The sequence below is a fragment of the Salvelinus alpinus genome, chromosome 12, assembly GCF_045679555.1.
Source record: "Salvelinus alpinus chromosome 12, SLU_Salpinus.1, whole genome shotgun sequence".
In the NCBI taxonomy this organism is placed as follows: Eukaryota; Metazoa; Chordata; class Actinopteri; order Salmoniformes; family Salmonidae; genus Salvelinus; species Salvelinus alpinus.
Genome location: NC_092097.1, coordinates 29,581,316 through 29,603,507, shown reverse-complemented (window position 1 = coordinate 29,603,507; position 22,192 = coordinate 29,581,316). Strand labels below are relative to the sequence as shown.

Below are 22,192 nucleotides of genomic sequence, written 5' to 3'. Positions count from 1 at the left end.
CGTCACTCGCTCTGAGACTTGGAGTAATTGTTCCCCTTGCTCTGCATGGGTACGCTGCTTCGAGGGTGGCTGTTGTCAATGTGGTCCTGGTTCGAGCCCAGGTAGGAGTGAGGAGAGGGACGGAAGCTATAATTGTCATTATTACTGTCACGTTCTGACCTTTATTTCCTTTGTTTTGTCTTTATTTAGTATGGTCAGGGCGTGAGTTGGGGTGGGCAGTCTATGTTTGTATTTCTATGTTTTCCTATTTCTGTGTTTGGCCTGATATGGTTCTCAATCAGAGGCAGGTGTTTTGTGTTGTCTCTGATTGGGAACCATATTTAGGTAGCCTGTTTTGTGTTGGGGTTTTGGTGGGTGGTTGTTTTCAGTCTTCGTGTGTCTGCACCAGATAGAACTGTTTCGGTTTCGTTTATGTTCACCTTTATTATTTTGTATTTCTTAGTGTTCAGTCTATGTTTGATAATAAACGTGATGGACACTTACCACGCTGCGCATTGGTCCTCTGATCCTTCTAACTTCTCCTCCTCAGACGAGGAGGAGGACGAATGCCGTTACAATTACAAATAAATGTAAAAAAAACGTCCAATTAATCGGTATCGGCTTTTTTTGGTCCTCCAATAATCGGTATCGGCATCGGCGTTGAAAAATCATAATCGGTTATAATCGGTCATAATCGGTCGACCTTTAGTCACTACAGTCCCTGGTTCAAATCCAGGCTGTATCACATCCGGCCGTGATTGGGAGTCCCATAGGGAGGCACACAATTGGCACGGGGTAGGCCGTCATTGTAAATAAGAATTTGTTCTTAACTGACTTGCCTCGTTAAATTATAATTATCCTTCAACAAGCTGTTTTCACCAGTGTGGTAAGGTACTTAAAGTTGAAGTCGGAAGTTTACATACACTTAGGTTGGAGTCATTAAAACTTGTTTTTCAACCACTCTACAAATTTCTTGTTAATTAACTATAGTTTTGGCAAGTCGGTTAGGACATCTACTTTGTGCATGACACAAGTAATTTTTCAAACAATTGTTCACAGACAGATTAATTCATTTATAATTCACTGTATCACAATTCCAGTGGGTTAGAAGTTTACATACACTAAGTTGACTGTGCCTTTAAACAGCTTGTAAAATTCTAGAAAATTATGTCATGGCTTTAGAAGCTTCTGATAGGCTAATTGACGCCATTTGAGTTAATTGGAGGTGAACCTGTGGATGTATTTCAAGGTCTACCTTCAAACTCAGTGCCTCTTTGCTTGACATCATGGAAAAATCAAAAGAAATCATCCAAAAGAAATAAACCACAAGTCTGGTTCATCCTTTGGGAGCAATTTCAAAATGCTTGAATGTACCACGTTCATCTGTACAAACAATAGAATGGAAGTATAAACAACATGGGACCACGCAGCCGTCATACCACTCAGGAAGGAGATGTGTTCTTTCTCCTAGAGATGAACGTACTTTGGTGCGAAAAGTGCAAATCAATCCCAGAACAACAGCAAAGGACCTTGTGAAGATGCTGGAGGAAACGGGTACAAAAGTATCTATATCCACATTAAAACGAGTCCTATATCGACATAACCTGAAAGGCCACTCAGCAAGGAAGAGGCCACTGCTCCAAAACCGCCATAAAAAAGCCAGACTACGGTTTGCAACTGCACATGTGGACAAAGATCGTACTTTTTGGAGAAATGTCCTCTTGTCTGATGAAACAAAAATAGAACTGTTTGGCCTTAATAACCATCGTTATGATTGGAGGAAAAAGGGGGAGGCTTGCAAGCCGAAGAACACCATCACAACCGTGAAGCACGGGGAGGGGGGGGGGGGGGCAGCATCATGTTGTGGGGGTGCTTTGAGGCAGAAGGGACTAGGGGCACTTCACAAAATAGATGGCGTCATGGGGAAGGACAATTATGTGGATATATTGAAGCAACATCTCAAGACATCAGTCAGGAAGTTAAAGCTTGGTTGCAAATGGGTCTTCCAAATGGACAATGACCCCAAGCAAACTTCCAAAGTTGTGGACAAATGGCTTAAGGACAACAAAGTCAAGGTATTGGAGTTGCCATCACAAAGCCCTGACCTCAATCCTATAGAAAATATGTGGGCAGAACTGAAAAAGCGTGTGAGAGCAAGGAGGCCTACAAACCTGACTCAGTTACACCAGCTTTGTCAGAATGATCCAAAATTCACCCAACTTATTGTGGGAAGCTTGTGGAAGTCTACCTGAAGTGTTTGGCCCAAGTTAAAATATTTAAAGGAAATGCTACCAAATACTAATTGAGTGTATGTAAACTTCTGACCTACTGTGAATGACATTTCACATTCTTAAAATAAACTGGTGATCCTAACTGACCTAAGACAGGGAATTTTTACTTGGATTAAATGCCATGAATTTTGAAAAACTTTTTTTATTTCACCAGGTAGGCTAGTTGAGAACAAGTTCTCATTTACAACTGAGACCTGGCCAAGATAAAGCAAAGCAGTGCGACACAAACAACAACACAGTGTTCCACATGGAATAAACAAACATACAGTCAATAATACATTAGAAAAAGTCTATATACAGTGTGTGCAAATGAGGTAGGATAAGGGAGGTAAGGCAATAAATAGGCCATAGTGGCGAAATAATTACAATATAGCAAATGTATTTGGCTAAGGTGTATGTAAACTTCCGACTTCAAGTATGACAATTGGGTACTTTTTCCACCACGGGTTTTCACCCACAGCACTGCCGCTGACTGGATGTTTTTTGTTTGTCGCACCATTCTTGGTAAACCCTAGACACTGTCAGGCATGAAAAGCCCAGGAGGCCGGCTGTTTCTGAGATACTGGAACCGGCGCGCCTGGCACCAACGATCATATCATGCTCAAAGTCACTTAGGTCACTCATTTTGCCCAGTCTAACGTTCGATTGAACAGTAACTGAATGCCTCGATGCCTGTCTACCTGCTAAGTATAGCAAGCCACTTGACTTTCTGTCTCTAGGTGTTAACAATTTTTGTAAACAGGATGGTGTACCTAATAAACCTGCCGCGAAGTGTATTTCAAGTGTCCAAATGTATACTGTAAATAGACTGCTCTGTAATAAGAGACAGAACTGTGTCATAGTGTACATCTGCTCTGGTTCTCCAGTGACCTTTGAACTGCACATGGTGCTGCCTGTGCCTCCAGGGCCCAATAGGGCCCCCTAAGAACTGGGCCCCCTAAGAACAGCTGTTGGGCTTGTAGATTCCAGAGGGGAAATGTCCCCTGCACTACTCACTAGGCCTGCAGTGCTCTGACAACTTCAAAGGAGATGGAGTGGCTCATCCATATAGAAGACACCACATGAGGGAGAAAAATATCCCAGCTGTAATTCAGATGTAATTCAGATATATAATGAATGTATATCCTCCCTGTGATTATGTATCTATTTGAGCCTTTGTAGAACACTTTCAGCGTGTCACTATCATCATCCTATTCATAAGGCATTGGGGCCCAAAGTGCTGTTTGGAGAGAAACACTGAATCCAAGTATAATTGAGATATAGCCTCCAGTAGGCCTATGCAGGTAGGGAGCTTCCCAATGTGAACATGAGAAATAGGACACATCAAGCCCTATGGCATCGGTATGCACTCTCATGAATAGCAGACAGTCAATGACCCAGAAATTGTGTGTGTGTGTGTGTGTGTGTGTGTGTGTGTGTGTGTGTGTGTGTGTGTGTGTGTGTGTGTGTGTGTGTGTGTGTGTGTGTGTGTGTGTGTGTGTGTGTGTGTGTGTGTGTAAACAAAAGAGGGTCTTGAGACACGCTTCTGCATGGCATCTCTGTGGCAGCTGCTTCAAAGCAGGTCACTGCAAGTGGTGGCTCATCCCGCCTTGAACAGGAATGGAATGGCCAAGTATGTAGATTTGCATAAGAATAGAACTAAATCACTAAAGAAATGAGAATACATCAAAGAAAACACAGTCTATTGTGTGTGATATGCTCTCTTCCATATTATTGGGTAAATTGTCTATGATCTACGATGCAGTTTAGTAATCATGCATCTACATCTTGATTTAGCCTACATCGGTGAGAAAATATAAAAATGTATCAAAAACCAACCAAGTATTTCAAATTAACAGGCTTACTAGGCAATGCATATGGATATCATTATTTCTGCATAGTTTATTCAACGTCAAATGAAAGTGCAGAACAAAGAAAGACATGTAGGCTGCTACTGTATGTAGCAAGCACAGTGCATGCGTGTACTTTTGTTGTGCTCTGGGAACCGCTCAAGAGAACCAATTGATTGGAGGTTGCACGCAGTAGGCGGACCCTGGACTCACTCGACATCCCACTTTTAAGAGATCAGGAGAATTTTACTCGTGAACACATGACATTTACACAGCATTTGAGAAGCAGCGAACAGGGATCACGATATATATATATATATATACTTTTTTTGCCATTTAACAGGTAACAGAAAGAAGAGAAGCCACTAGATGAAGAAAAAACAGTAAAGAAGCGGAGCAAGATCCGTGTGGAGATATCTGGAGTTCACAGTGGCACTCTAGTCCTCTCTGGTAAGATTATTATTCACCGTAAATTTTCAGTGGAATGAATGTCTTTTCATATTCATATTCGTCACCCTCGTCATTCCCTGTGTGGTCTACTGAATATAGAATAAATATAGCTATCAAACAGTAACAACTATTCATATTATGAACCTGTTATAGAATAGGATTGGCACCTAGAGCCAAATGGTCGCTCCAATTAAAAATAATACTGTGAAACATTTTTTGAAATGTAAGACATATCTTCTCGAATTACTTTTGCCTAAAGAGTGCTGTTACATTCTTGTTACATTGTTACATTATTGTGGTCTTATATTACTGAAGTAACAGTTCTCAGACAGTGCGCGTGGATCTTGCTATTTCGCCAGGTGATACTGTAACATGCGCAGCCATGCTGGATGATAATGCCTTCGTCATCTACAATTTCAATTCCTAGTTCAGAAAAAGACAGCTAGTGATCGTTCATACTGTAATGAAACGGCAGGGAGCAGGTCTCGAACCCTCTACCTTCTAGCCCGAGGTCTGGCGCGCTATTGACTGTGCCGCAAAAGCATGCTCGTGCGGCAGAGTCGATTTCTGCGCTTATAAACCCAGGGTCGTTACACTACTTTATTCGCCATTAGTTTGTTATGCAAATGTCTGTATTCAGCATGTGGCATATTTGCCACATTTCTTCGACACTTCAATAGATGCTGTGGCATTTTTAATAGGCTATTCGTATCCCCCTTCTCGTTTACTTCTTAAACCTGGCATATACTATAGCTTATTATTGGCAGATATACCGCTATTATCATATAGGCTAGTCCAAGAAAGTTTTAATTTTCCCTTTGCAAATCAGGCCCCTGTAATTGACATAGCCTACAACAGAAGCCTATAGTGCATTTAGGAACACGTTTTTATATGGTGTGTTGAGTTGTATTATCCATTGTACACCCCCCACCCTGTAACTCTATGCATTAGAGTCACTATGCATTAGACAGATAACAAGCATTTCTAGAGACACCTGTGTTGCTGAGAAGACCCAGAGGGCGGAGCCCCTTCTGAGGGCTATTTGTAGGGAGGGCAGCAGGTGAGACTACTGTGTTTGCTGGAGCTGACAGGAGGGAGCAGGCGTGAGTTACTGTTCTGTCAGCTTGTCAAGACTGTACTGTTTCTATATTTGAAAAAGCTGGCTCATCAGTGAGTCATGCTCTGTCTCACTCTCTCCACCTCCACCCTCTCCCCCTCCAGCCCCCACCCCCACCCCCACTCCAGAGCACTGGCTTACTGCTGAGCAAACTGGATGCTCCAGCCAGAGCTCTGTGCTTTGAACTACAGATTCACACAAGTGTGTGTGTGTGTGTGTGTGTGTGTGTGTGTGTGTGTGTGTGTGTGTGTGTGTGTGTGTGTGTGTGTGTGTGTGTGTGTGTGTGTGTGTGTGTGTGTGTGTGTGTGTGTGTGTGTGTGTGTGTGTGTGTGTGTGTGTGTGTGTTTATGTAGCATCGTTTTTGATTGAGCACAACTTAGTAGCATATCATATTCATTTTTTTGGTGTGTAGGCTTATTGGATCAGTGGTTTGATTTTCATCCTTTGAGAGTGACATGTTTGACTGTGAACATTACTTTTTGTAATTTTGTAACAGTTTGGGCGGCAGGTAGCCTAGCGGTTAGAGCTTTGGGCCAGTAACCGAAAGGTAGCTGGTTCGAATACCTGAGCTTATAATGTGAAAAATCTGTCAGTGCCCTTGAGCAAGGCACTCAAGGCCCCCCCTACAAAACCCTAATTTGCACCCCCCTCAGAGATTGAGAGAGAGAGAGTGTCATCCTTTACCCATTTTGTGAGTCGTTATCCATGTGACATAATTAAACTCAGCTGACAAGTGTTTTTCTGTTTTTCTCTCTATTACCTTGTTTGATACACATTTGCAGTATGACTTGAATCACAGTCCAAGTATTGTAACAATTACCTAGTAGTGAGTGGCTGAGTGCCTTAGTATGATAATTGTCTCACAGATGGTTTTCCATGCTGTCTCTGAATCTCAACCTTAAGTGCATTTGGTTTGTGCTGTTCATGTAATGGAATCCCACATTATAGCTCCTTGTATCATCTTCACTATGGTGGCGTGAGAGTTAATGCCCTGCTAAGTAGGTAGAGGGGTTCACTCTATCCCTATCTTATTGTATCAAAGTCTTTTCTACCTTTGTAATGTATCCCCCTCCTGCCTGCATGTATTACTCTACCTCTGCAGGAATAACAAGTCAACATGAAATGAATTACATTTGACATTTTTGAACTCATGCAATGCAGGAAGACTGAACTACCCTACAGAGACTTGAGGCCCAGAGATGTAGACTGTGGGAAGATGTAAGCCACTGTCTTGTCAAGTGTTTTGATGCTGTGATTTGCTTTGTCTCGCTGAAGTAATGAAATGATGGGCACATCAACTTCAACAACACATTTGTTTTATACTCTCAACCCCCCTCACCGTAATATGATGGTTACCTGCAGCCAGGTCAGAAATGTGTGGTAGAAACTACATTGGAGAGCTTTACAATTGGTGTGGTTATTACATATGTTATAACATGTTAATACATTTTGTTTCTCCACATAGTTAAATCCAGCCGCTGCTTACTGTGGGCTCCTGTTCAATTCAACTCAGGGGCTTTCAAAGTGTACCAGAATGATAAGGAACATCTCAGGATTCTAACCTATTAAACCTACAAGTATGTTTGATCAGACATAGTCAAGGTGCATTAGAGAAATCCTCAGCTATGAAAACCAAACTATTTTATAAGTTCTGTTTGTACATTGAAGTACTTTGTAAATCCCTAGTCTGAGAGGGAAAACTACCTGTAATCTTTTTAATTGTCTGAGCTACCAAGACTAGGGAGGTAGTAAAATAAAATATTTTGGGCTGACCAGTTTGAAGCAGGTGGTTAGCTTTTCTCTGGAAATGTGCATGGCATCAGTCCGGGTTTGTAAGAGCATCCACTCAAAGATCTTTGGCCTTATTTGAACAGTTTTAAAAGAGTGTTTGAGACTCTTACTTTCACAGAGTCTTAGAATACCCAGAACACACACTTTTAGATTTGCTAAAGAGAAAATGATGAAAACCTCAAATGAAATGTTTTAGTGTCTAATTTGGTTGTGGGAATGCCTCCTGGTCCACCACACAATTCCACAACTTCTATTTCATAAAGCTGTTTCATAACCACAGTCTAATAGACCAGGCTAAATCTTGTCTGAGTTTTGGAAATTGACGCCACTAGATCAGTAAAGCTCATGTGTTTGTATCAATTTATGTCACTCATCTGTTCAATTCGACATCTGAGGAAGTGTGTAAGAGTGCATTGATGGAGGACATCCAGAGTTACGCTCTTTCACTTAGCAGTGATCAGGGTGTCTATTAGGCACAGGATGCAGGGCTAGAATTAGAATTTGGCCAGACTCAGAGACATGCCCTTACCCCTCTGCTATGTCAATGGCCTCATTGTGACATCAGTGAGGAGAGGTACTAATCTATTTGTTTCAGCTAAGCTAACAAAAAGTTGGCGTTAGTCCGTGCTTACTGGGGTGTAACCTACAGTGTCACCTACAATGGAGTTTTATGAATGCCCATCCATGTGGCAGTCCTACCATTTGTTAACAGGCAGTTGCAATGGCTTTTTAAATCCTGATTCCTGTGACAAATCAATTTGGCTATTTAAGCTCTAAATATCAGCTACCCAAGTTTATCAGGAGTTATCCTGAGCCTGTTTGCAATGAGAACAGCGGGAAATGCACAAGTATTATTTTCCCCCCGCTATGATCAGCTCAACAAAAATTGACTTATAGAAACTTGAAACCACTAATCATGACAATTTAGCACACGGGGTGAAACTCCTGGACAACAGTTGTGAGTAGCCTGATTGTCCATTCCATACTGTCTATTTTACTTTGACCTGTCCTGTTTTTAGGATAGGGTGTTTGTTAACGTCAGCACATTTTTTATATAATTGGGCGCCATTTAGGTTAGGCTATTTGATCTGAGAAATGTGCTTGTTGTAAAAAAGTGTCTGTCTCATTACATGTAAAGTGTCTGTAGCGTCTGTCTCATTACATGTAAAAAGTGTCTGACTCATTATCTCCAGGAAAAACCACATACTCTTTCTACCATAGGCTATATCTGCTACATAGCCTAGAGATTAAGAGCATGGGGCCAGTAACTGAAAGATTGCTGGTTTGAATCCCTGAGCTGACTATGTGAAAAATCTGTTGATGTTCCCTTGAGCAAGGCACTTAACCCTAATTGCTCCTGTAAGTCACTCTGGATAAGAGTGTCTGCTAAATGACTAAAATGTAAATTTATGTTACATGATTTTGTGATGGAACGTTGGTGGAGCACCACAGTGATGCGTCTCTCCAACAGCACCCTGGAGAGGCGTGCTGGGAATGGACAAGCAAAATATTTTGCTCCCCTGCCTTTGAAAAAGTGGCCACTTCTTATCACAGGGCGAAATCAACTCTCACCTAAAAAGCCCATATGCCACTCATTGAAATAAATTGTAATTGTTTTTGGGCAGAATTACGTGAGGTTATTACACACTGTATATACACACCATATACACATTCACTCACACACACTACATTGGCACTCCCACACAAAACCCACACACATTCACATACACTACATACGCACACAACACACACATGAATACTGACACAACACAAACACACATGCATACAGATTACACACACACACACTTATACACTCATCATTTTACTCTTAGTACTATCTATCTTGATGCCTAGTCACTTTACCCTGCTTTCATGTTCATACTGTATCTACCTCAAATACCTTGTACCTCTGCACATTGATCTGGTACTATACTCAGCAAAAAAAGAAACGTCCTCTCACTGTCAACTGCGTTTACTTTCAGCAAACTTAACATGTGTAAATATTTGTATGAACATAACAAGATTCAGCAACTGAGACATAAACTGAACAAGTTCCACAGACATGTGACTAACAGAAATGGAATAATGTGTCCCTGAACAAAGGGGGGGTCAAAATCAAAAACAACAGTCAGTATCTGGTGTGACCACCAGCTGCATTAAGTACTGCAGTGCATCTCCTACTCATGGACTGCACCAGATTTGCCAGTTCTTGCTGTGAGATGTTACCCCACTCTTCCACCAAGGCACCTGCAAGTTCCCGGACATTTCTGGGGGGAATGGCCCTAGCCATCACCCTCCGATTCAACAGGTCCCAGACGTGCTCAATGGGATCTTCGCTGGCCATGGCAGAACACTGACATTCCTGTCTTGCAGGAAATCACACACAGAACGAGCAGTATGGCTGGTGGCATGTTCATGTCAGGATGAGCCTGCAGGTAGGGTACCACATGAGGGAGGAGGATGTCTTCCCTGTAACACACAGCGTTGAGATTGCCTGCAATGACAAGAAGCTCAGTCCGATGATGCTGTGATACACCGCCCCAGACCATGACGGACCCTCCACCTCCAAATCGATCCCGCTCCAGAGTACAGGCCTCGGTGTAACGCTCATTCCTTCGACGATAAACACAAATCCGACCATCACCCCTGGTGAGACAAAACCGTGACTTGTCAGTGAAGAGCACTTTTTGCCAGTCCTGTCTGGTCCAGCGACGGTGGGTTTCTGCCCATAAGCGACGTTGTTGCCGGTGATGTCTGATGAGGACCTGCCTTACAACAGGCCTTCAAGCCCTCAGTCCAGCCTCTCTCAGCCTATTGCGAACAGTCTGAGCACTGATGGAGGGATTGTGCGTTCCTGGTGTAACTCGGGCAGTTGTTGTTGCCATCCTGTACCTGCCCCGCAGGTGTGATGTTCGAACCGATCCTGTGCAGGTGTTGTTACACGTGGTCTGCCACTGCGAGGACGATCAGCTGTCTGTCCTGTCTCCCTGTAGCACTGTCTTAGGCGTCTCACAGTACGGACATTGCAATTTATTGCCCTGGCCACATCTGTAGTCCTCATGCCTCCTTGCAGCATGCCAAAGGCACGTTCACGCAGATGAGCAGGGACCTTGAGTCAGTAGAAATGCCTCTTTAGTGTCCTAAGTTTTCATAACTGTGACCTTAATTGCCTACCGTCTGTGTGTCTTAACGACCGTTCCACAGGTGCACGTTCATTAATTGTTTATGGTTCATTGAAGAAGCATGGGAAACAGTGTTTAAACCCTTTACAATGAAGATCTGTGAAGTTATTTGGATTTTTACGAATTATCTTTGAAAGACAGGGTCCTGAAAAAGGGGCGTTTCTTTTTTTTGCTGAGTTTAGCTCCATTCTTGTGTATTTATTTTATTTCTCTTGTGTTACTTTTTTATTTTGTATTATATTTTTTAAAGCTTTTCACATGTGAGTTCCAAATATCTCTAACGGCCGCTCCAATGTGAGTTTTTTTAATGCTTGTTACGCAACAGGGCAGTTAACCCACGCTGCTGTCACGTTCCTGACCTTATTTCCTTGGTTTAGTCTTGTTTAGTTGGTCAGGACGTGAGCTGGGTGGGCATTCTATGTTATGTGTTTCTATGTTGGGTTGTCAACTAGCCTGATATGGTTCTCAATCAGGGGCAGGTGTTTTACGTTTCCTCTGATTGAGAACCATATTAAGGTAGGCTGTTCTCACTGTTTGTTTGTGGGTGATTGTTCCTGTGTCAGTGTTTGTGCCACACGGGACTGTTTCGTTCGTTCGTTCGTTCGTTCGTTCGTACGTTCGTGTGTACGTTCCTGTTCTTGTTTTATGTTCTCAAGTACAGGTCTGTTCACGTCGTTTTGTTATTTTGTATTTTGTCAAGTGTTCTTCGTGTTCGTCTTTAAATAAATCATTATGTATTCAACCCACGCTGCATATTGGTCCGATCCATGCTCATCCTCAGATGAGGAGGAGGACGAGCGTTACAGCTGCCCTCAAACCAAGACACGCTGCCTGCTAATTATCTATAGGCTATGTTTCAACTTGTACATTTCAAATTATTTTCGAACAAGTTTTATTTTCTGACAACAGTTTGAATTGAGGAGTGTTGCGCCTCCTCATTAATTCACATAAGAAGTAGTCCATTTCACTATTGCGGACAATTTATGTTTGAGATCTTTACTGAGCTGGGCAAACTTCTCTCTTCATCGAGAGCCCAAGCACTTCCCTAATGTTTCCCCACATCAAGTATGAAGACATTGCGCATCTCCAGTCAGAACAGACCTTGCACAAACTTTTGCGCCCTGGCACATTTTCTGGCTGGTGGCCTTATTGCCTTCATTGTTGTTTTCCTTACAAATAATAACTTTGGACATGTGTGCATTTCTATCAAAGTAAGTACCTTATTTTCTGTATATCGTGTTGTTGTTTCTACTGTAGCATGCCATATGTATGTATGTTATATTCACGTTTTCAAGTTCTGGTGACAAGTCATGCTGTCACGTTCTGACCTTAGTTCCTTTTTTATGTCTTTATTTTAGTTTGGTCAGGGCATGAGTTGGGGTGGGCATTCTATGTTGTTTTTTTATGTTTTGTTCTAGTCGTTATATTTCTATGTGTTTGGCCTAGTATGGTTCTCAATCAGAGGCAGGTGTCGATCGTTGTCTCTGATTGAGAATCATACTTAGGTAGCCTGTTTTCTACTATGGGTTGTGGGTAGTTATTTTCTGTTTAGTGTTTTTGTTTGCACCTTACAGAACTGTTCGTTTGTCGGTTTGTTGTTTTTGTTCAGTATTCATTCTTTATTAAATTATTATGAATACGTACCACGCTGCACTTTGGTCCTCTTCTCCTTCCACCAATGACAAGCGTTACAGAACTACCCACCAACGAAGGACCAAGCAGCGTGGTGAACAGGAGCAGAGGATTATGGACTCATGGACATGGGAGAAGATACTAGACGGTAAGGGACCCTGGGCACAGGCTGGGGAATATCGCCGCCCCAAGGAAGAACTGGAGGCAGCGAAAGCTGAGCGGCGGCGATATGAGGAGGTAGCACGGCAGCGCGACAGGCACGAGAGGCAGCCCCAATTTCTTTTTTTTTTGGGGGGGTGGCACACGGGGAGTGTGGCAGAGTCAGGTTGGAGACCTGAGCCCACTCCTTGTGCTTATCGTAAGCAGCGCGTTACTGGTCAGGCACCGTGTTATGCGGTTAAGCGCACGGTGTTGCTAGTACCCGTTCAATGCCCGGAGCCTTATAAGCCAGCCCCCCGCAAGTGCCATGCGAAAGTGGGCATCCAGCCAGGGCGTGTTGTGCCGGCTCAGCGTGTCTGGTCTCCGGTACGCCATTTCGGTCCAGGGTATCCTGCGCCGGCTCTGCGTGCTGTGTCTCCGGGGCGCTGGGAGGGTGCAGTGTGTCCTATGCCTGCGCTCCGCTCGTGCCGGGCGAATGTGTGCATTGAGCCTATGGGAGAGGTGCGAGTGTTATGCACCAGATCTCCAGTGTTCACCCACACCCCGGTTCAACCTGTGCCTGCACTCTGGAGGGTCTAGGCTAGAGTAGTCATCCAGCCTGGGGGAGTGGTGCCAAGGCTGCGCACCAGAGCTCCAGTGCTCCCCCACAGCCCGGTCCTTCTGGTGCCTCCTCCAAGCACCAAGCCTCCTGTAGGTCTCCCCAGCCTGGTGGGTCCTGTGGCAGCCCCACGCACCAGGCTGTCTCTCTGTCTCCTCCCTCCAGGTTCTCTCTCCAAGCCAGAGCTGCCCGCCAGTCCGGAGCTGCCAGAGCCGCTTGCCAGTCCGGAGCTGCCAGAGCCGCTTGCCAGTCCGGAGCTGCCAGAGCCGCCCGCCAGTCCGGAGCTGCCAGAGGCGCCCGTCAGTCCAGAGGCGCCCCTCAGTCCAGTGGTGCCCTCTACTAGGGTCTCCAATCCGGAGTCGGTGGCGAGGGTCGCTACTCCTAAGGTGCCACATAAGTGGGCCGAGACTATGGTGGGGTCCACGTTCCGCTCCAGAGCCGCCACCGCGGTAAATGCCCACCCAGACCCTCCCCTATAGGTTCAGGTTTTGCGGCCAGAGTCCGCACCTTTGGGGGGGGGGGGGGTACTGTCACGTTCTGACCTTAGTTCCTTTTTTATGTCTTTATTTTAGTTTGGTCAGGGCGTGAGTTGGGGTGGGCATTCTATGTTGTTTTTCTATGTTTTGTTCTAGTCATTATATTTCTATGTGTTTGGCCTAGTATGGTTCTCAATCAGAGGCAGGTGTCGATCGTTGTCTCTGATTGAGAATCATACTTAGGTAGCCTGTTTTCCCACTATGGGTTGTGGGTAGTTATTTTCTGTTTAGTGTTTTTGTTTGAACAGTTACAGAACTGTTCGTTTGTCGGTTTGTTGTTTTTGTTCAGTATTCATTCTTTATTAAATTATTATGAATACGTACCACGCTGAACTTTGGTCCTCTTCTCCTTCCACCAACGACAAGCGTTACACATGCGTTCTGGTTACTGCACGGATTGTAATGGACACATACGAGTGTAAAATTCTTTTTTGAAGGTTGTACTGATTATGATGAGCTAATGCTAAGCTATTTTCCAGCTATGTGTGGCGCCATGTTTGTTGACATCATACAATGCATTATGGTTGTCACGTAAGCGTCTATCAGACCAAAGATGTTACACCAAGGGATAGTTCACTCGACTGACTTATGGTGCTTTCAAGACAGCTGGGAACTTGAAAGAATACGAGGTCAAATCATGACATCAGTGATCTTCAGGTCGGAAGGTCAGAGCTCTAGAAAGAGGCCCGAGTTCCCGAGTTGGAATTCCGAGATTGATGACCATTCAAAAGACTTTCCCCAGTTGGAGCTCGTTTTTTCACAGTTCCCAGTTGTCTTGAACGCATTGAAGTTGTAGATTTCCAAGTTCCCAGTTGTTTTGAACACGGTATCAGATTGTAACTATGGTACCTTAGGGTTGCCAGCTCAGGCCCCCCTTTCCAGGGGTTTATTTTTATTCAGTGTATAAACTTGTCCTGTATTTGCCCCCCATTTATTGATAAATCTCCCATCATAGTAACATTTCCTGCATTATATCCCCCCAAGCTATCTTCCACCCATGGACAAAAAAAACCCACCACAAATGAAATGAACCCCCCCAAAATGGTTTCATCCCTGTTTAGCTTTCACGCTATGGTTAGGCTAGGCAGTAGGCTTGTATTTGGGGTGATGATCTGTGAGCTGATAACATTTTATTTGCTTTGTGATTTGTCAAAAATGGTAAACGACTTGTCAAGTCATGTGCTCCAGTTCTTGTATGCACTGTGTACAAGTACATTGAAGATTTGTAAAATGCTGAAAAGTGGCCAAACTAAATTCATGTTTTTCAGGCAATGGGCTTTGACTTTGACTTTGTTTATTTGCGTCTTGTAGGGAATGGCATTCTGGGATTAGGGAGTTTTCACTTTTCAAACATAAACAAAAATGTAGCTGCTGTTAGCTTAGCTGACATGCATCTCTTCTCTAAACAATATTACATTTCTCCGGTGTGCTCATCAGAGTTGTGGTACATTCTAAACAAGTCTAGCTCGCTAATTTATGTTTTGTTTTTTGTCAGCGCAACCTGTTGAGACTGGTTTATGGGATGAGTTTGGCTGTGGATGTGTTCCGTGTGATGTTTGGATGATGTAGTTCGCATTTGTCTTTTACAGTAAAAGGTGAAATTGAGGCATAAAGTTGTGAATACCTTTATTTCCCAGCAGTACAAAACATTGTTTAGATGCTTTTCAGACAACAATGCTGTTTAGACACGTTTGTTGCATCATATATTCTGTTGCTGCTGTTCCAATCACATATTTGTGATGGTAAACTGCAGGGACCAGTCAACTATGATCACAAATATGTGATCGTATGCGTCAAAGGGGTAAACTGTGCATCGTTGGGGGCTCGTAAGCAAGCATTTCATGGTAAAGTCTACACCAGTTGTATTCGGCGCATGTGACAAATAACATTTGGTTTTATGTGTTGTTGGAGGTGATCTTCGTCAGTTTAGCAAGAAAATGCCGCCCTCATCAATCTGTTGCCATAGTGGCTGCCTAATCCTGCCAAATGGGTGGGCCGGCCCTGGTAATTTGTGACTGAGACTTGTGTGCTTTAAACAATGTAAATTTGTTGATTGCTAGGCATACAAATAATATTATTTCTTGATACGTTTGAAACAAAGTCTAGTTGTGGCCGCAATCGGACTAGATTGTGAACAACTCTTGACGGAATGCATTGCTTGACTGACGTGAGGTAGATAATATGTTTTGGGTCTACAAAACAGTAATGAATTCATTGCATTCAGTCTTGCACTATGTGATCAATTACCAGTTCTAAACAGGTATTTTTCTTCTCTATGCTGTTGTTGCTGACTGCAGCATGATCTATTTTACATTTGGTCGGCGCACGTCTCCAGTGGCGCTGAGCCGGAGGAGTGCGTATTAATCCTGATGTAGTAATTGCGGCCGGCAGGGTCGTCACTGGTTACCACAGCCACAAAGTCATAAGCCCTGCCTATTTCTACAATTTATCTTATTAAAATCAGATTTTTTCATACATTTTTACCATAATAGCCAATTCTGACTTTGTGGCTGTGGTAACTAATGAAAACCGTCCAGAAGGTCAAACAAAAGACAAAATGAACGAGTCTAAGAAAAACAAATCATGACTCTCAAGCAGTGCTTAATTTGTAAATTGGAAGGTCCAGGAACACATAGTGAGCGTGAGAAGGAGGATTATCTGGGGGGCTCTGAGGTACCGGAACACATTGAGAAAAAAAGTGTCAAACACAACATAACAGCGCAGCAGACAGAGTAAACAGCGAAGTAGCCTACTATCTATGGTGGTGAAATGGACAGCACTCTCCAAGGTGCTGATTAATTCAAAGCATTTTAGACGTGACTTCAGTATGCCCACATACTTTAGTATAGTTAAGGGGCTTACACAAGTCAGAATTTCTTATAGCCTAATTTTCTAGACATCAAATGTAGAGCAAAATTCTTAGACGATACTGCAGAACACACGCCATATGCATACGTACATACTCAGCTGTGGGGCTTACAAGACATGTAGCAGTAGAACAAATATCACAATATCGGAATATAACTTCAAATGTAGGCTACAGCAGAACACACATATGAGAATATATAGGCCTCGTGCCTATGTGATAATATAAAGCACATATTCAGATTACAAACTTGTTCTGTACTGTGAAGGTAAAGTCCTACCTTAGTTTTCAAAACCTCCCACAATGACTCTCCCCATGTCAAATCCATTTAACTCCTGAGAGTCAATTTCTTGCTTGAAGCCATGAGCGGGCCTGTGGCTGTGACGTTTAGCCTCCTAAGGCTGTTCTGAAGACTCTAGCTGTAGTGTACTTTTTTCATTTTGAGTGTTAACTATAACCTGGGTGTCCCCTCTAGCCTTGTCTATAAGGCTTGCTGCCATCAAATCCGCCTTGGTTCGGGCATATTTCTGAGGGCTCTTTGTTTTTGGGGTGTTTTTTTTATTTATTTTTTTACGTCTGAGGCATAGGATGTTAATTTACTGTACATTCCACCCACTGTTTTTCTAGTATAATCCCTCCAGTCGTTTCTAGACACAAGTGCTCCACCTTTTTCCAACTTTGATTTCTGCATGACAAGCCAGGGGTTATACGTTTACTTGTTCTTGAACTGCAAATTGCACCTGCTCCGAGCACTTCGTTGGTGGATGCACTGCCCCTTCCCCCACCAGCTCCCTGTCTCCCGCTGAGTCTGACTCGCTAGTAAGCCTACTAGCTATCGGAGGTGCCGGTGGCATCGCCATCAGGAACAGTTTGCCCCTCACTGCTCTCCTCCGGCAATGACAGTTCTCTGGCTTTTTCCTGGTTCGTTTCACCATCTTTCTCTGGATTTTTTAACTTGAAAAATGTAATCAAACTCGATTGCTTTTTCTTATCCATTTTTTATGTGGCTTTCCCTCTATTCAAATTCAGTAGGAAGATGATACTTGACGTAATTACGTAGGGACCTCTTCACGAGCTGACCACCATTACCAAGACCTGTGTCAAGATCAGTTACTTACAACACAAGCCCTCCCCATAACCTTTATGTACAAATAAGAGAGCAGGTCTGAAATCAGTATGGCAGGATAGGATGATTATGCAGAAGGATCACTGCGTTTTTACATGATGGTCTTTCTGGGGGGCGGGAGAAATAACGAGGAGGCAACTTGATTTAAAGTTGATTGCTTTTATTAGAATGTCTACAGTGCAAACAGTGAAACAATTAATGAATCATATAGGTGCCGGAACATACTAAGTAAAATCTGAGAGGTGCCACTCAAATTAAGCATTGCTCTCAGGTCAGTAAAAAGAGTAATTCAAAAAGAACAAAACGTTCACGAACTGCACATCACTAGTGACTTTATCCATTCTGAATGCATCACTCTGTCCTCACTCAGCAGAGCCAGAGCCCTACATTTCTGTTTCTAAATCCTCGTTTCCATTGGCACTTTGAAGTCAACCCGGGTAGGGCTGTCCTTGGTGGGCTAGCTCGAATTGCATTTCCACTGCCTCCAGAAATTATTTAATGTTGCTAGAGAGCCAATATGTGACTGTGCAGCTGGCTATGCTAATGTTGCTAGGTAGCTAACAAGATGTTGAATAATTTAATTCACCCTCACTATGCTGTAACTAACATTACCCCATGTATTTAGAGCCATGTATTTAGCTTGCTAACGTTAGCTAGCTAGCTAAATGGTGAGTGTCATCGGTAGCTACCATAACAGGCTAGCTAGTTTAATTCCTACCTTGCTTGCCATGGCATTGGCTATTGGCTAGCTAGCTAATCAAGAAAACCAGACAACAAGTTTGATATGATGTAGATAGCTAGCTCAATACGACCTGGCAGGTAAAATTCCTGCTCGCTCATGTTAGCTAGCTAGCTTGTTTCAACTAATTTGAGGACTGACTGTTCTCATAAAAGTTTTTTGAGAAGTGCAAAATGTATGAAGGATCCAGCTATGGTGTAATTTCTGTCATGACTGACTACTGCAGTGCTGCTTGTCCATGTGCTAACAGCAACAAACCCAGACGAGCTAGCTAAATGTGGTGTCAGCATCCAGGAGTGATCAGCTGGTGGTTGCATAGTAACGGCATCACCAGCCCGAATTCTAATCGAGCTGGCACCAGTTGTGAAACTGGGCTGCGCCTGCCCAGGTTTCCCTCGACCCAGCTCAAATTTGAAAATTCTATTCGAAGCCAGCTCGAATTTGGTGTTAATTTGGCCCTAATTTTAAGTGCCAGTGGAAACAGGGCTTAAATAGAAAGGTCTGAGCCGAGCCAGAGCTTTGTTTGGGGTTCTAATTTAGGGCTATGGCACACATCTCAAAGTTCTTAGAATGGAGGCCTATTACTTATCTCAGCTGTTTTGTGAACTATAAATGCTTTTGAAAGAATTGAACATAAAGCCCTTGTACTCACAAGTCCCATGACAGTGGAGTTAGCTTAGCCCTAGACCCACCTGATACCATGGCATGTGATGTAGCTGGGTCCACGCCGCTGAACCATGGGGGAGGCCAATCGCTGAATTTCCAGCTGGATGGTTGCCCCTGTGATAATCTCTCTCCTCATCCACGTGCTAGAGTAGGGGTGGCAGGTAGCCTAGTGGTTAGTGTTGGACTAGTAACTGAAAGGTTGCTAGTTCTAATCCCCAAGGTACCTGACAAGGTAAAAAGGTTTTACCTGACAAGGTAAAAATCTGTCATTCTGCGCCTGAACAAGGCAGATAACCCACTGTTCCTAGGCTGCCATTGTAAATAAGAATTTGTTCTTAACTGACTTGCCCAGTTAAATAAAGGTTAAAAATAAATAAATAGAGAGGAGGGAGGGGATCAGGTGGGGGAACAAGCAGAGTTTGCTCCTTTGTTTGGGGCCACATGACTGATATAAGGATGAGCTGGCACTGAGTGGTGCAGGAGGAGCCTCAGCCATACATACAGGCTACAAGCCCATGTGCTGACTATCCTCTGCCATTTTCACAGCTGACACAAGCATACCATCTAGCCATATGGAGGTTTCCTCATGGGTCTATGCCTGCTACTGCTTTGCCGATGCTCTCATTTATGCCAAGCATCCTGCCCAGTGCCACAAACAAGCTGACTTGTGCTATGGATGGTTGGAGCCACAGTGTAAACTATACAGCCGGCTGGCCCTGTGAACATATAGGAAAGTACTTCTGACATTGGTACAGTCTTACCTGTTTGGTGAAGACTGATCAATTTCTTGAGGAAATGTGAGCTATGGTACATTTTCTGTGTCGGGAGCACTTATCGGGAAACAATTAAATGTACTTATGTACTTGTGTTTGTTTTAAAGTGGTGTTTTTTGTGTGTTTTTTTTTTTACACTTGACCTGAATCCTTCATTCCTACTCTAACATAATATACATGAGAAATTGAGCTGTTGTACTGTATGAATGAACAGACATTCCACTAAACCATTAGAACTTGAGTTAGAACACTGGTCATGTACTTCAGGCAAGTTCTTTCCTTAAATGTTCCATGTGAAGATTGTGACAGCTTGCCACAGCATCGCTTTTTTTTACTAAACATCTGACAGAATGACGTATAGCAGCTAGTAATGCTCAGCATCTTCAATCTGTCCTTCCACATAATTGTCAGAGTGATCTCGAACTTAGTGCACACTCAAGAACCAGTGGGATATTTGATCAATCATATCATTGTTCCACGTTATAGCGTCTTATCTGTTCAGCAGTCATACCATCTATTGAGAAATGATTTTAGACTCCAGGTGTCACGAACAAAACATATAGTAGATAACAATTATCAACCAGACATTTCCATGGAAACCTTTTCAGTCGTGTCTTTGTTCCTTTACAACGAAGTGAAGGAAAGGAGGCAGTCGTCTACCCTATGAAGCCACAATCCTGATATCACTATTTACAAACTCCTATATCTGACCATTACACCTGAGCCAGGTCCCTCTCACCTGTTTTACATCGTCTGTTCGGTCTGCCATTCCATGTTAAGCCATCTTCTTCTGGTCTGCTACTAGTGACCTACACTGCCATCTGCCAATATTACCTGACCTCTCAACTGTTGTCCTTTGGTCTGTGTTTACTGTCAACCAACTTAGTTTCGCTCTGATATACTGTATCCTCCCACTGGGTCTCTATCCTTCTACATGTATCATTAGTCTCGTACCTTTACTCAATGGGGCGAATCCTATCTTCCACTTAGGTTGAGTGTTGGTGTCAATGGGAGACTAAGTGAGCATTTTGACTTAAAAGTGGAAGTTAGGATTTCCCCCTATGTTTCTTACCAGTGTTCTCTACCTGTGTTCTACATGCGGACCCTCATACCTGTGTCCTCCTTTTCCTGGTTGATGTATCGATCTAGCTGTGCTGTGGTCTTGTTACCAGTGTGATGTAGCATTCTACAGTGTCACTTCCTCCCTGTGGGGTGTAAAGTGTGAGAATGTGAGCTAGCGTGAGGATGTGATGCGGGCTGCTCTATAAATAAATCACATTTCCAGTCACCCGGCTGCAGCTCCTTCTTCACGCAGCCCAGCCAGCCAGCCGTAGGACACTGGAACCACACAGCTCAGCTCTACTCCCTTCCAAACACCTCCACGCTGCATTAGAGTTCATCCACAGATACACACCCACTCAAACACACACAAACACACACCGCCGACACCCTGAGCCCACAGGCCGCGTACACACACGCACATACACAGGGGAGTCATGCATCCCAAGAAATCTGAGGGAGCACAAAGTACAGTGGGGCAAAAAAGTATTTAGTCAGCCACCAATTGTGCAAGTTCTCCCACTTAAAAATATGAGAGAGGCCTGTAATTTTCATCATAGGTACACTTCAACTATGACAGACAAAATGAGAAAAAAAAATCCAGAAAATCACATTGTAGGATTTTTTTATGAATTTATTTGCAAATTATGGTGGAAAATAAGTATTTGGTCACCTACAAACAAGCAAGATTTCTGGCTCTCACAGATCTGTAACTTCTTCTTTAAGAGGCTCCTCTGTCCTCTACTCGTTACCTGTATTAATGGCACCTGTTTGAACTTGTTATCAGAATAAAAGACACCTGTCCACAACCTCAAACAGTCACACTCCAAACTCCACTATGGCCAAGACCAAAGAGCTGTCAAAGGACACCAGAAACAAAATTGTAGACCTGCACCAGGCTGGGAAGACTGAATCTGCAATAGGTAAGCAGCTTGGTTTGAAGAAATCAACTGTGGGAGCAATTATTAGGAAATGGAAGACATACAAGACCACTGATAATCTCCCTCGATCTGGGGCTCCACGCAAGATCTCACCCCGTGGGGTCAAAATGATCACAAGAACGGTGAGCGAAAATCCCAGAACCACACGGGGGGACCTAGTGAATGACCTGCAGAGAGCTGGGACCAAAGTAACAAAGCCTACCATCAGTAACACACTACGCCGCCAGGGACTCAAATCCTGCAGTGCCAGACGTGTCCCCCTGCTTAAGCCAGTACATGTCCAGGCCCGTCTGAAGTTTGCTAGAGAGCATTTGGATGATCCAGAAGAAGATTGGGAGAATGTCATATGGTCAGATGAAACCAAAATATAACTTTTTGGTAAAAACTCAACTCGTCGTGTTTGGAGGACAAAGAATGCTGAGTTGCATCCAAAGAACACCATACCTACTGTGAAGCAT

General features: G+C 43.5%; 1 protein-coding gene across 4 annotated transcripts in view; it reads left to right on the top strand.

Annotated features, from left to right (window-relative positions):
- Positions 1-4,273: 4,273 nt before the first annotated feature.
- LOC139535845 (sodium-coupled neutral amino acid transporter 3-like) overlaps positions 4,274-22,192 on the top strand; it is a 91,439-nt gene continuing 73,520 nt past the window's right edge. For 2 of the 4 annotated variants that reach the window (XM_071335684.1, XM_071335682.1), the window contains exon 1: positions 4,321-4,549. The gene's annotated coding sequence lies outside the window, so the exon portion shown is untranslated. Of the gene's footprint in view, positions 4,550-22,192 lie in introns of all 4 variants that reach the window. The other 2 variants (XM_071335683.1, XM_071335685.1) reach the window with 2 other exon arrangements.